At 48.3% G+C, this 12,041-nt stretch overlaps 1 long non-coding RNA gene across 3 annotated transcripts; it reads left to right on the forward strand.

Annotated features, from left to right (window-relative positions):
• The first annotated feature begins 1,540 nt into the window (after positions 1-1,540).
• Positions 1,541-5,019, forward strand: LOC109786941 (uncharacterized). 3 transcript variants are annotated; one of them, XR_005758340.3, is made up of 8 exons: positions 1,541-2,090; positions 2,171-2,248; positions 2,500-2,583; positions 2,809-2,871; positions 3,153-3,371; positions 3,679-3,775; positions 4,521-4,606; positions 4,704-5,019. It is a non-coding gene; the product is annotated as an uncharacterized lncRNA (long non-coding RNA). The 3 variants fall into 3 exon arrangements; XR_012201501.1 differs by having other exon boundaries at positions 1,556-2,090; positions 3,153-3,221; XR_005758349.3 differs by having other exon boundaries at positions 1,569-2,055.
• The last annotated feature ends 7,022 nt before the right edge of the window (positions 5,020-12,041 follow it).

Here is a 12,041-nt window from a genome sequence, read left to right on the forward strand (position 1 = left end):
AAGAGAGTTAGGAAAAGCAGACTGAATGTTGAATTCCATTCTCTTTGTTCCAGCATGTGCACTAGTCCCATCAAGACAATCCCTCGGCTCATTGGAAACCAAGAAAGTAAGCTGCTCAATAGGCCAGGACTGCTGCTCCACTGATAATCCCATGGAAATATGCAACTGAGTGTCATGTAGAAATTGCTGCAATGTGCTCCTCATCTTTGCCTGATGGTCCGGTGGCCACCAAACATAATCAGATGCACTAGTGACGCATCCGCCAACAATGCCAAGGCACAAAACAACATCATCTTCTGCGACAATTACCTCACAACAAGAAACTGAACATGGCTCCTCCTGATAACTTGCATCTGAATGAAACTTGAAAGACGGCCATGGCCTAGGCCTGAATAGGTGTCCGTTGTGTCTGGTTCTCACTTGCACAGGTGACGGCCATGGTTGCTGCCCGATTCCCTGCTGTATCGGTGGTAGGCACGAGGTTTTGCTCCTGTCCACCAGATGAACAGGCTTCACCCATTCGCCATCCTGGAGTAGACCGTCTGTCGAACATCTGGTCAGCACCGGCGGAGCAGGGTCACTGCGGATGATGAGGGCGACGTCGTGGTCCGCCTTGCTCGTCAGTTGGGTGGAGGTGTCGACGGAGAGGGCATCAAGCTCCTGCACGCCGGCCTTGGGGTCGACGTCGGTGGTGGTCGTCACGGGAGAAACGACCTCGTCACAAGAGGGAGTGTTGGTGCCGATGGAGGCCGTTGCCTGCACCGGAGCGAGCTGCTCAACTGCTTGGTGGATCGGATCGACCGTGGGCTCGAGGTGGACGGCGGTAGCGGCGTCATGGACCTCGTCGACGCTGTCGATGGTGTCAACCTGGGTCGAGCACTCCGTCGAACAGGTGACGGGCACCATCGTGATGCACACCGGGGCTGCATCATGGGCGACCGTGGGAATCTCCTAGGCCTTGGTGGTGGAACCGGAGACGTCCGGGACGGGCGCCGACGCGTTGGTTGTGCTCTCCGGTGGAGTTGTTGCTGATGGTGGGTTGTGGACGACGGCGGGTGAACTGGTGGCCCAACTGACGTCAAGGGCGTTCAGTTTCTCGGCGAGGGACCTCGCGGCGTTGGTGTAGGCGTCGAGCCTGGCGCCGAGCCGCTCGAGATACTCCTGGAGGAACGGATCCATGGTCGATTCCGTCGGATGGTGGTGGTGGAAAAACAAAATTGGGGGAAGAATTTGGGGGAGGGTACTGCCTGGCTATGTATACCAGATGTAAGAGTAGCGATCTCCCTCTAGATTAATCTCACTCCAACACAAGGTTCAGTACATGATGGTGATTACAGAGGAATGATTATCTCTACTACTATTAAACAAGCAAATATATTCACACTAAGTATACCCAACCTAGCCTACACAAAACAACACGGAAGAATTACAGCCTCCCGATCCGTTCACATAATTTTATCTAACCGTCCAGATTACCCTAATCCACGTCCAAAACTGCGTTTAGCATTTTTAGTGGGCGGACGAAAACTCTGTCGTTCTCACGTCCCGCAAGAGTAGGAAGGGATCCCAGGCCGCGTAATTAGCGCTAGCATCCGTGAGAGGCCAGAGCCCGTCCGCTCGGGGACCCAGGCCCCTCGTGCGCTCACGACGGAGAACTTCGCAGCGCATCGGCCGACGGCTGCTCCGGTCGCCGCCCCTACTCCGCGCGCCCAGAGGTAAGGGTGTGGCCCATCGATGCCGTCCTCCTCTGCTTGGTGGCCTCCATGGATGCGGGAGGCCAAGTCGCCAGATCTGTGCTGGCCGATCGAAAGGGTCCCCGGAGGACGGCCGTCGGCCGGAGCTTCGCCATCTACCTCCAACAGCCATCCGGCACCCCATTGCTACTGGTGTGTCGTGCCCCTTCCCAATCAACGTCGCCGACAGCCTCACGGATGCCGACATCGCCGGGCTTCCTCAGCTCCCTCCCTGCCCCCTTGCCGGACCTCCCCGGCTCCCAGCTGCCCGTACACAGCACCGACACGGTCCCCGTGGCCTTGTTGACACCTCCCCGAGCAGGTGACCCACACGCACACCACTCTCGGCTGCACCAGGTGCTTGTGGTATTGCCTCAAAGAATGTAGTGTTAATAGTTTAGGATCACTAAGTTGCTGGTTTAATTTGTTCTATCCAGCGCGGAACTGATGGTGCACGACGACGAGCTTCCTAGACAAGAGGATCTCCGTACTCTTTCTGATGGTGCAAAATCAAGGTGTACTCACTGACCTGTTCTGACTACTGATGGACATTATTCAACACATGTCTTTGAACTGAAAAATAATATAGTTATTAAATGTTTATTCAGTTGAGAGATGCCAATAGAATACCAGTTTGGTTTTTTCTATTTAAGTTCTTTATATAAATTTTCTTTATAATATGCTTGAAACGGTACTGTTTTCAGTACATATTTTTTAGCTATTATAATGAATAATTTGGTCCAACTTTTACTTTCATTTGGAGCAGGTTCACTTTCGCCTTATTATTGCTCCACATATTGATACAAATGTCGGAGATTGCTCTTTTCTGGACACCTGCCGCCACACTGAGGTTGGCCATAGAAGCATAAACCCATAATGTTTATCTCTTCCTGTGCACCTATTTTTATCTTACACGCACTTGTCAGAAACCATTTTTTGGTTCAATCTTCCCTGATGTATAGATATCAATGCATGCCCTTGAACCTGTTTGAGGTTTGATTTTAGATACTAAAACACATCCCTTCTGCATTTTGTTAATCTCTTCCGTAATTTTCCTAATTACCTATTCATCTAGATCTGGAGTGGACTGAAGTTTCAGTATCTATGAGAGATGCAAGAACCTGTTCTCCTTCTCAAGGTATGACTTCTTACCTTTGGTTTACCTTTTTTGTATCCAAAAGTTCATAATGAATAACTTCCTGTTATGCTTTCTCCTGTATATTACAATGCCATTCTATGTTCAGTATGCTCAAAGATCATCTGATTTGTGTTGAGCAAGTAGCTACTATGTTGGTTCTGTCTGAAAGTTACTTTGTGTTCTATTTATTGTGATACTATCCAATGCCCTACCAATTTATTCTATGATTTGTCTGTCCATACCTTTTGATTTTTATTCTTTTTCATTGTCTTATGATTTAGGAAGCATTGAGCAGTTGCATTGCAAATACAAGGATCACCATCAGTCCAACAGAGAGGTAGCAACAAGAGGTTGAGGTTATCACTTGAGGGCAAGAAATCCTATCGTATCCTTCCAAACGCGGAGGAGCATTCCTTACTTTTAGCAGATCAAATAATTCGATGATGCTTTGCTTTCTTACTATTATCTGTTGAAATGCATGTTATCTGTTGAAGAGCATGGTAAGAATGACAAGCCTACCAAATGTTTATTCCAAATCTAAAATGCATATACTTAGCTACGCGTTTTGTATGCATAATCAGGGGCGATAAGCCCTGCATTTGGCCTTAATATGATGAAATAAATAACTTGTCATTGTTATGCATATTAGCTAGGTTCAGCTATGTGCGTATGTTATATCATCAATCTGTCCCCATTGATTATGCGTGTACTTTTCTCTTGTATTAGCCTGATGTAGACAATAACTGAATTTTGTTTCTGTTCTTGCATCGCAAAACCAACTTGGGTGAAACTGCTATTGCCAAATAGATTGTTCTGATTATAAGGACCCTTTTTCCAACATCGAGATGATGTATTTGCAAACCTTAATGCAAAATGGTTAGTCAGTCTCAGCTCTACTTTCCAGGTATGCCACATCCAGATTACTCTTATCTTCTGTTTTTTCTTTTCTTGGGAGTATAATTTACTTCCTATTTTCTGCATGTTTCTCTAACTACCCCCACTAAAATTTGTAGTAATTAGGATGCTAAAGAGGTAACAACGAAGGTATCCACTCAAGGATCGAGCAAATGCAGTTCCAATGCCTGGGGATTTTAACTGTCCATGAAATATTTCTCCTCTTAAAAGTGCAATTTAAAAAACTAATATATAAAAGCAAGGAAATATTAGACATAACGATTCTGATTTATTATATTTAGGTGGGCGTATCATGCACCATACACCTGGGTTAGAAATTGCATTTCTGTCATGCAAACTTCAGAGAATGATTGATCTGCTTATCCGTTGATGTTCTTGTGAAATTGTATCCTTATGAATATTTCCAGCCCGTGGGAACATGGTAAATGATAAAGCCAAAAAAATAGCCTTGATGAAAATAACTGACAGTGGTTCTGAAATTTTACTGCAGCGTCTTTCTAAACTCACAACACTGAACTTGGTATGTCTATATAATATGCAAAAACTTTAGTTTGCAGAATGGCAGATTTCAGACTTTTGGTTAGGATGCTACATGAGATTATATGTAGAGACACCGGCTTATATTATACAGATTTCTTTTATTATTTGTTGATGTTTATGTACTGTAAATGTAAGTCATGGGCATCCCAAAGAAACTTGTTCTGACCATTGGCATTTTCATGGACCACCGACAGAAGAACATGTAACTGGAGGTTATGCAGTCTAATGTCGACAGGCGCGAGATACAACGCCAACCTGGCAAGCTTTATCTTCCTATAAGGTGCGCTTGCAACTATTGAATCTGTTTATTTTTCTTCGTGTTTACACCTCTTTTGCTTCAAAGATGGTGATTTGATCCTAACACAGCCTTGCTACAGCCACCCAGAGGTCCAGGGCGACTACATGCCCATCACTCGCGGCGGCGAGAAGCACATGCATACGGCAAGCTCTGTGTCGAGATTATTAACCAACACCTGTTGGGAGCCCGGATGAAGAAGGCTGTCGACGCGGAGAAAGAGGATAAGTGATGAGATGTTTATGGCAGCTAATGGATGATGTTATCTTAGTTCTGGATTTTTGTTTCGGTTGATCGGAAACCTTGTTTGATTTTTGAAGATAGCTTTTTAGAACTACAAATATTTGATACAATGTGTTTTAGTATAGACGTGCGTTGCACGTGCGAGCTTACTAGTACTAATGGAGGAAGAACAAATGAACTGGAGGAAAGGAAAAGGAGGGAGATAGGGGAGAGAGAGGTAGCCGCCACCGCCGGTTCGTCGATCCACTGGATGATCTCCTCGTAGCCTCCTGCCGTATGCTTGTAGTTAGCTGCCCCTGATCGTGACATGGGCCAGGCCCCACCCGGAGGCCCAAAGGACTAGCCCACATGACATGGAGGAGATATAAGGCCCCTGACATTCAGGATGTCCCATGTGATGTAGCAGTTCTATTAGCTAGCTGCAGATTATCATCCTGTTCTAAATTAATAATGCTCCTGGTTTTCAACGCAAAAAAGTTCATTTCTAGAAAACTGGGAACTGACAGCCAGAATTACAAAAGTATGTATGACTTTACACGAATGTCTGTAAGAATTACCCTGCTAATACCAACAAAAGCAGAACAACAAACAACCGAGCTATAGTTAAAAGTTAAAATACGGATGGAGACACTTGTAGGTCAGGAGGATTACAATTTTTATATTCGCTGAATTGCACACAGCCCAAATCGCGGCAGGGGGGTGTGCGCTGCCGGCGCCCGTTAGCAAAATGGCCTATAACGGGCGCTTGCAGCGCCAAATAGGGTTTGCCTGTCCCAAGTGATGTAGCAGTTCTATTAGCTAGCTGCAGATTATAATCCTATTCTAAATTAATAATGCTCCTGGTTTTCAACGCAAAAAAGTTCATTTCTAGAAAACTGGGAACTTACAGCCAGAATTACAAAAGTATGTATGACTTTACACGAATGTCTGTAAGAATTACCCGGCTAATACCAACAAAAGCAGAACAACAAACAACCGAGCTACAGTTAAAAGTTAAAATATGGATGGAGATACTTGTAGGTCAGGAGGATTACTATTTTTATATTCCCTGAATTGCACACAAATTTCTAGGGGTAAAAACGACAACAAGACCTACCGGCTTCTGGGCTTACTACATTACACTAGAGCGTATAATTATGCCCGCCAAAACCTGATCCGCAACTGTTAATTCACAGATACAATGCTTTGGTGGCATCTTCTCATTTTGACTCAAGCAAGTACTCCCTCCGTCCGAAAATACTCGTCGAAGAAATGGATAAAAATAGATGCATCTAGAACTAAAATACATCTAGATACATCCATTTCTCCGACAAGTATTTCCGGACGGAGGGAGTACTACAATGGTTCTACTAAATGGTCACGACCGCCTCACCAATTCAAGCGGCAACTCGACCGTTTCAATGATGTTCTGCATAACAAGTCCGGCAAAAGTGCAAAGAAGAAGCAAACTAAAAAATAATGTCGAGAACCTCTCACTGCACAAGATTCCAAAGCCCTATATAGAGGCTCGAGGTATTAATTTCTACTAGGCATAGGATAATTAGAATCGTGTCCTTAATTTCCACCTCGGTAGCATCATCACTGAAGCTAGAAAAAAAAGAACATAAAAACGAAAATAGGGATCTCGCTGTAACAACTACAAAAACTAGTATCCTTTTCGAAAATAATGTAAAAAAAAAAGATTTTTATGGTGTTAGCTTTAGGGTTCTCATCGTTTTGATTCTATATGCCCTTCCTTTGATGTCGTATGAATGTAGTTATGCGCAGTCCCTAGGATATGGTAAGTGGACCTTGTGGATTTCTATAAATTTAGGTGATAACCATGTCTATACAAGACCCGGTTGCGCCAAAACTCGATCTGTGTGTGTTTAATCACATATAGTGATTTGGCAGTCACATTCCATTTTTACCTCGCCGCGCATATGGGACCATGGTGATACACATCGATACGTGTGAAAGGTGGGAGTTGTGGCCGGGTTGAAGCAGGGCTGTCAGCTCATAGGGCACACCTTGAGGAGGACACTATTCAGCAAGTGTCCGGACAACCCAAATGAGATAAGAAGCAAGAAACATGTATGGCACTAAATTAAGTCGATACAGATATAATCAACGAGAAAACGTACTTTTTAATACTTCATTCCTCGATGTCTCGCTAAACTTTTCTGAAAAAGGCTTTCGCCCTCCCCCTACCCCTCCCCTTTATATATAAAGTAACGATCAACAGCACCTGGTACAAGCGCACGGCCCCACAACACATGCATATACACACATAAGGCAGCATACATAGGTACTGAGCGCAGCAACACCATCCCTAGCACTACAAGAGTAGCGCGGTCTACAACCGTGAACACGCCACCGCAAAGAAGTGAAGCCGCATATGACGAACTACGGGCTCCAAGGCGGTGCCTTCAGGAAGGGGACGACACCGAAGAGCCACCACCGCCCGATCCGAGGGTCGGAGTTTTCCCTGGAGCAAGACGGCAATGAGAGCCGCGACGACGCCTTCAAGAAGGGAACGAGCTTCGTCGCCGCCGGTCTGTTGGAAGATAGAGCAGGTTTTCACCCTGGCCACCACTCACCGCTACCAAACGCCACACCCCGGCTACCACACCGCCCACACGGCCGTGACAACCGGACAGCACCAAGCCATGGGCTCTGCCCATGAGCACTGCGGAAGCACCACCAAGGTCGCTGCCCCGGCATCCAAGACATTGACACCACCTCAACCGAGACCCGCCGCTACCCCAACGAAACATACGAGCGGAAAGGACCCGCCATTCGCACCCCCGCCCCCCCCCCCCCCCGTGCCGAGACCCAGTAGACCGGCCAAAACTGGCCTCCATCGACATGTCCTGCATCACCGGGCGCGACATGAGCATGTCCTGCAACCGGGCGCGAGATGAGCATGGTCCTGTAGTCGGGCGCGAGACAAGCCGGTCCTACTGCCGAGTCATGTTGCTGGGCACGAGACGGGCTTGGTCCTGCTGTCGGGTACGAGACGAGTGATGGACCGCAGCTGGGGGGCCAACCCTTCGACGAAGATAGGGTCAGACGCCACGGAGATGGATTGATGGTCGAACCGCGCCGCCTACAAACGAGCCGACGCCGGAAATCCAGCCGCCGCCACAGCCGAGCCGCCGTGATGCCGGCGCGACGAATGGAAGCCGCCACTCCTAAAGGGTTGAGCCGCCTCCCACAGCTAGAGCAGCAGTCACGCTGGGCTGATGCCTCAACCCGCGCCACCCGCCGGAAAACACTAGATCCAGCTGGCACACACCGCCACCATTGACACCAAGCCGTCGCTGCACCGATCCCCTTGTTGTCAGCAGCAGCCGCCCGATGCCCAGGACCGCGAGGCTGCATCGCCCGTAGCACTCGCCGCAGGAGCCCCTACGCGCCAGATCCGCCGCCACGCCTTGACCCCGCGTGACCCACCACCATCCTCGTCACCAGCAGCGCGACTACCACCCAGCGCCGATCAGCACACCAGCGCGACGTCGCCCCGCGGCGCCCACGTCGCGCCCCAGTGAAAGAGAAGGACCCGTGTCGCTCCTCTGCACGCGAGGGAACCAGAAGGCCCCACTGCTGCCGGCCCGGGTGAGCTTTGCCCGGCCAGGCCCTCTGGCGGTGGCGGGAGAGGAGGAGGGGACTCGGGGGCCGCCGCGCCGGAAGCCCTCCCTGCCGTCGCTCGGGGGCGGCGCGGGAGAGAGAGAGAGGGGGTGGGTCGGAGGCTACGTCGGGCGAGGGTCTCCCTAAACTTACACCTGAAATACGATGTACCACTATACACGGGTTGCCAAGTTTCAGATCCATTACATGGTTATGCATCAATCTCTTCTTTGCCAAAGTTCATGTTGAGTTTTCTATGGATTATTGAATCAACTATCTTTGCCTTAAACTGATGATTCTTTTTAGAAAGATAAAGGGTGTGGTCTTTAATCGGATCTAATTCAATGCAAACAACCATGCCATGGTTGCAGATATTAATGTACCTCAAGATTGATGTACTAATTTGCTATGGGGCAACCAATTACAGTGAAGTCCACTTGGACTTGGTTGGGACAGGGCCTGAACTTTATTTTCAATAATTAATTCTTCTTGCATGGTGGTACTACCTTTTAATTCCTGCATCGTTAACATAACCAAGCCCCTACTTCAGGGGATGGTTTTGTTAGTACCAGGTTCATCCACTTGGTTGATGGCGATGTGGTAGAACGATGTGTCTTGACACGTGCATTTAATTGGGATATGGCTGTGTACATTTGCAAGGTAACTGTAGTTACGTCGTAATCATTTTGTTAAGTTGGATGCACAAATCGTGGGTGCAGTTAGTAGTTTCGGATATCCGTGGCCCAGTGTCCCAGGTTTGACTTCGGTGCATACGTGATTTCTGCTGGTGCCGTTCTACGCTCAAAAGGCGGCGGCGCCTCGTGTTGTCTGTTGTGCATGCCCCTTTGACCGTAAAGTATGGCGTTCGCTGGTGTTTCCGGGCGGTGCCGGTGCTATGGCTTGATTCCCATGGTCTGCCGCTTACTGCCTGCGTGATCGTCCTGTAATCGGTGCCGCCGAAGTCTGCCGTTTGCTGCTTGCGTGGCCGCTCCGTGATCGTTGCCGCTGTTGTGTTCAATCTGGAAGCCTTGCCGCTTACTATTGCCATGGCAATCCACCGCTTTATTATATACCTATAAAAGGCACCCCTCTTTCTCGATCCAGGGCACCCACCGTAGTAGTTTGGGCCGGCCGGTGACTTTGGAGGCCATGGTGGCGGGCCGTCTCGGCGTGGTGCTGCAGCGCGAGCGACGAAGCGCGGCTAAGATGCCGTTCCAGACGTGACAGGGAAGTCGCGGGAGCGTAGCTGCTGCTGATGCCATCACCGTCGTTTCATAGGATCATCCTGAAGCCCCTCGCGTCCATGGATCGCTCTGCTGCACTCGCCCGTGCCTACTTTTGCGATGCCTCGCAGGAGCTGCAGCTACGGCTCGGCGCATGAACAATCATGCCGCCACCACTCCGGACGCAGCGACCAAAGCACCTCTCGCAAGGCCCGCACATGGTATGTCTCCGTGTTTACCTTGCATCTCCATTGAATATGGTCGTCGAAGTCCGGGCGGCACAACATCGGCAAGCCCTCGCCCACGCTTTCCGTCGTCGAGTTCCTCCCGTCTTGCGTGCAGAACTCGGCCACGGCCGCAATACCGGAACACCTTCTCCTGTGGCGCCCACTCAACCACGATGCCGTGCCGCGCGTCGCCACCTCGAAGCCGGCTGGCAGCCGCATTAGCCCGTCAGCCAGGGCTGCCGGCTGGAACCAAGGATACAGAGGAAGGACAGGCCTGCCTCTGCCAGCGATGCCCACACCGTCTTCACCGGGCCCTGCGTGGGCATGCAAGCCAGGCTGCTGAATCTCACGTACAACACCACCGTTGCTGGCCGCGCGTCCAGTCACTTCAGCAGCCCCGGTCATGCCGCAGCAGGCTGCTCTCAGCGGCAGCCGCGGGGGAGGAGAACAGGTGGAGCGGGGTAGCGAGCTGATGTTGAACACCGGCATGGGGAGGTTACGCCGGAGGTTACAGCTCCCGCTGCTCCAGCGCGTCGAACGTATTAAAGGTGATGCTGGTGGATGGTTTCACGGCCGCGAGGCCCGCGACGATGGGCTCCAGCAGCTTGCACGTCGGGTCGAGGTGCCGGCCCAGCTGCATCAGGTCGCGCATCCGGTACGACGGCAGCGCGCTCAAATCCGTCTGGGATGATGGAGCCTAAATTGTCTTAGGCTACATGATGGAACCAGAATCGGCCTGATTTGCATGCATGCAATGCTTGGGTGTATGTGAATTTGCATGGGCTATGTCACATTCCTTTTGCATGGTCGTTGAGTTATGAACTGCAGGAATGGACCATGTGAGCACTGGTTACCATGGCTGTTTTATTTCTCAGTTTGCATGCGGGCATGCGGTTGTTGATCGCGATATGGGCCGTTTAATTAGGAGTTTATCTTGGCTGTTTGCATGCATTGGTCGTGCTGGTTGAGATAAGCATATGCATGTCACCGTTTTGGAGTTTTTTTTTTTCAAACATGACTTGTGGTTGTATACATAGGCGGTTGTTGACATCTTCTTGTTGGTGTGTATTCTCTCACAGAAACATTAGCACGTCATGGAGCTAAATAGATTTAGTTCAAGGGTTTGACACTGGCTGTTGCTGTTGGTCACCTAAGTTCTCCATCATGTTACATACTCCCTCCATTCCTAAATATTTATCTTTCTAGAAATTTCAACAAGTGACTACATACGGAGCAAAATGAGTGAATCTACACTCTAAAACATGTCTATATACATCCGTATGTGATAGTCCATTTGAAATCTTTAAAAGACAAATATTTAGGAACGGAGGGAGTACACAACTACTTGGGTTACACTTCTAGTTAGTTTAATTCCCTCATATGTAATAAGCGCAAGCGGGGACAATGTGGATAGATGCTTCATCGAATAGTGCTTTTTCAGGGTTTCTTAAATAAGAGAAAGAAACGCTAATACATCAGAGTTAAAAAAAGAAAAAAACCCGCAAATCTATGCTTTCAAATAACCGACCAACATCACCGATTACTGAATGTTTGAGCAAAGAAATGATGTCCAAACTAGCAACTAATCGAACAATCAAAACGCTCACACGAGTCTTCCTTTTACCAATGTATGTAATTTCAACATAAAGTATCGACACAAGTCTGGAAGGCATCAAACTGTGATGAATTTGGATGACACACTATTAACTTATATAATAAGATCCTTAAGGGTGAAAAAACGCAAGCAATGACAAGGTATTGACAATCCATTTTTATCATGTTTCTTCGCGAAGCTGAACAACATGATGCATTTTAATGGCCCTATTGAGCTGCGGCATATTTTAGATTCAGGTTGGTCCGGATTTTGTTCATATGAAAAATGTAAAGTTTGTACTGTCATGTTCTAGCTGTTAAAATGATTACCATATCAACAGGACAATGCAAGGTGTTGTTGTGAGTTGTCATTTTCATTATTCATTTCTGTAGCACGCCAACTTTACAGAGACATCTTACATTTTTCTCGCAGTGTATGATTTTGAAATCTTATGTTTCTCTCCCAGTGTATATTTGGAGAGAAAACAACTTAGTTCATGGATCAAGATTTGTATGTGCGGTCTA

The sequence above is a fragment of the Aegilops tauschii genome, chromosome 1 (assembly GCF_002575655.3).
Source record: "Aegilops tauschii subsp. strangulata cultivar AL8/78 chromosome 1, Aet v6.0, whole genome shotgun sequence".
Lineage (NCBI taxonomy): Eukaryota > Viridiplantae > Streptophyta > Magnoliopsida > Poales > Poaceae > Aegilops > Aegilops tauschii.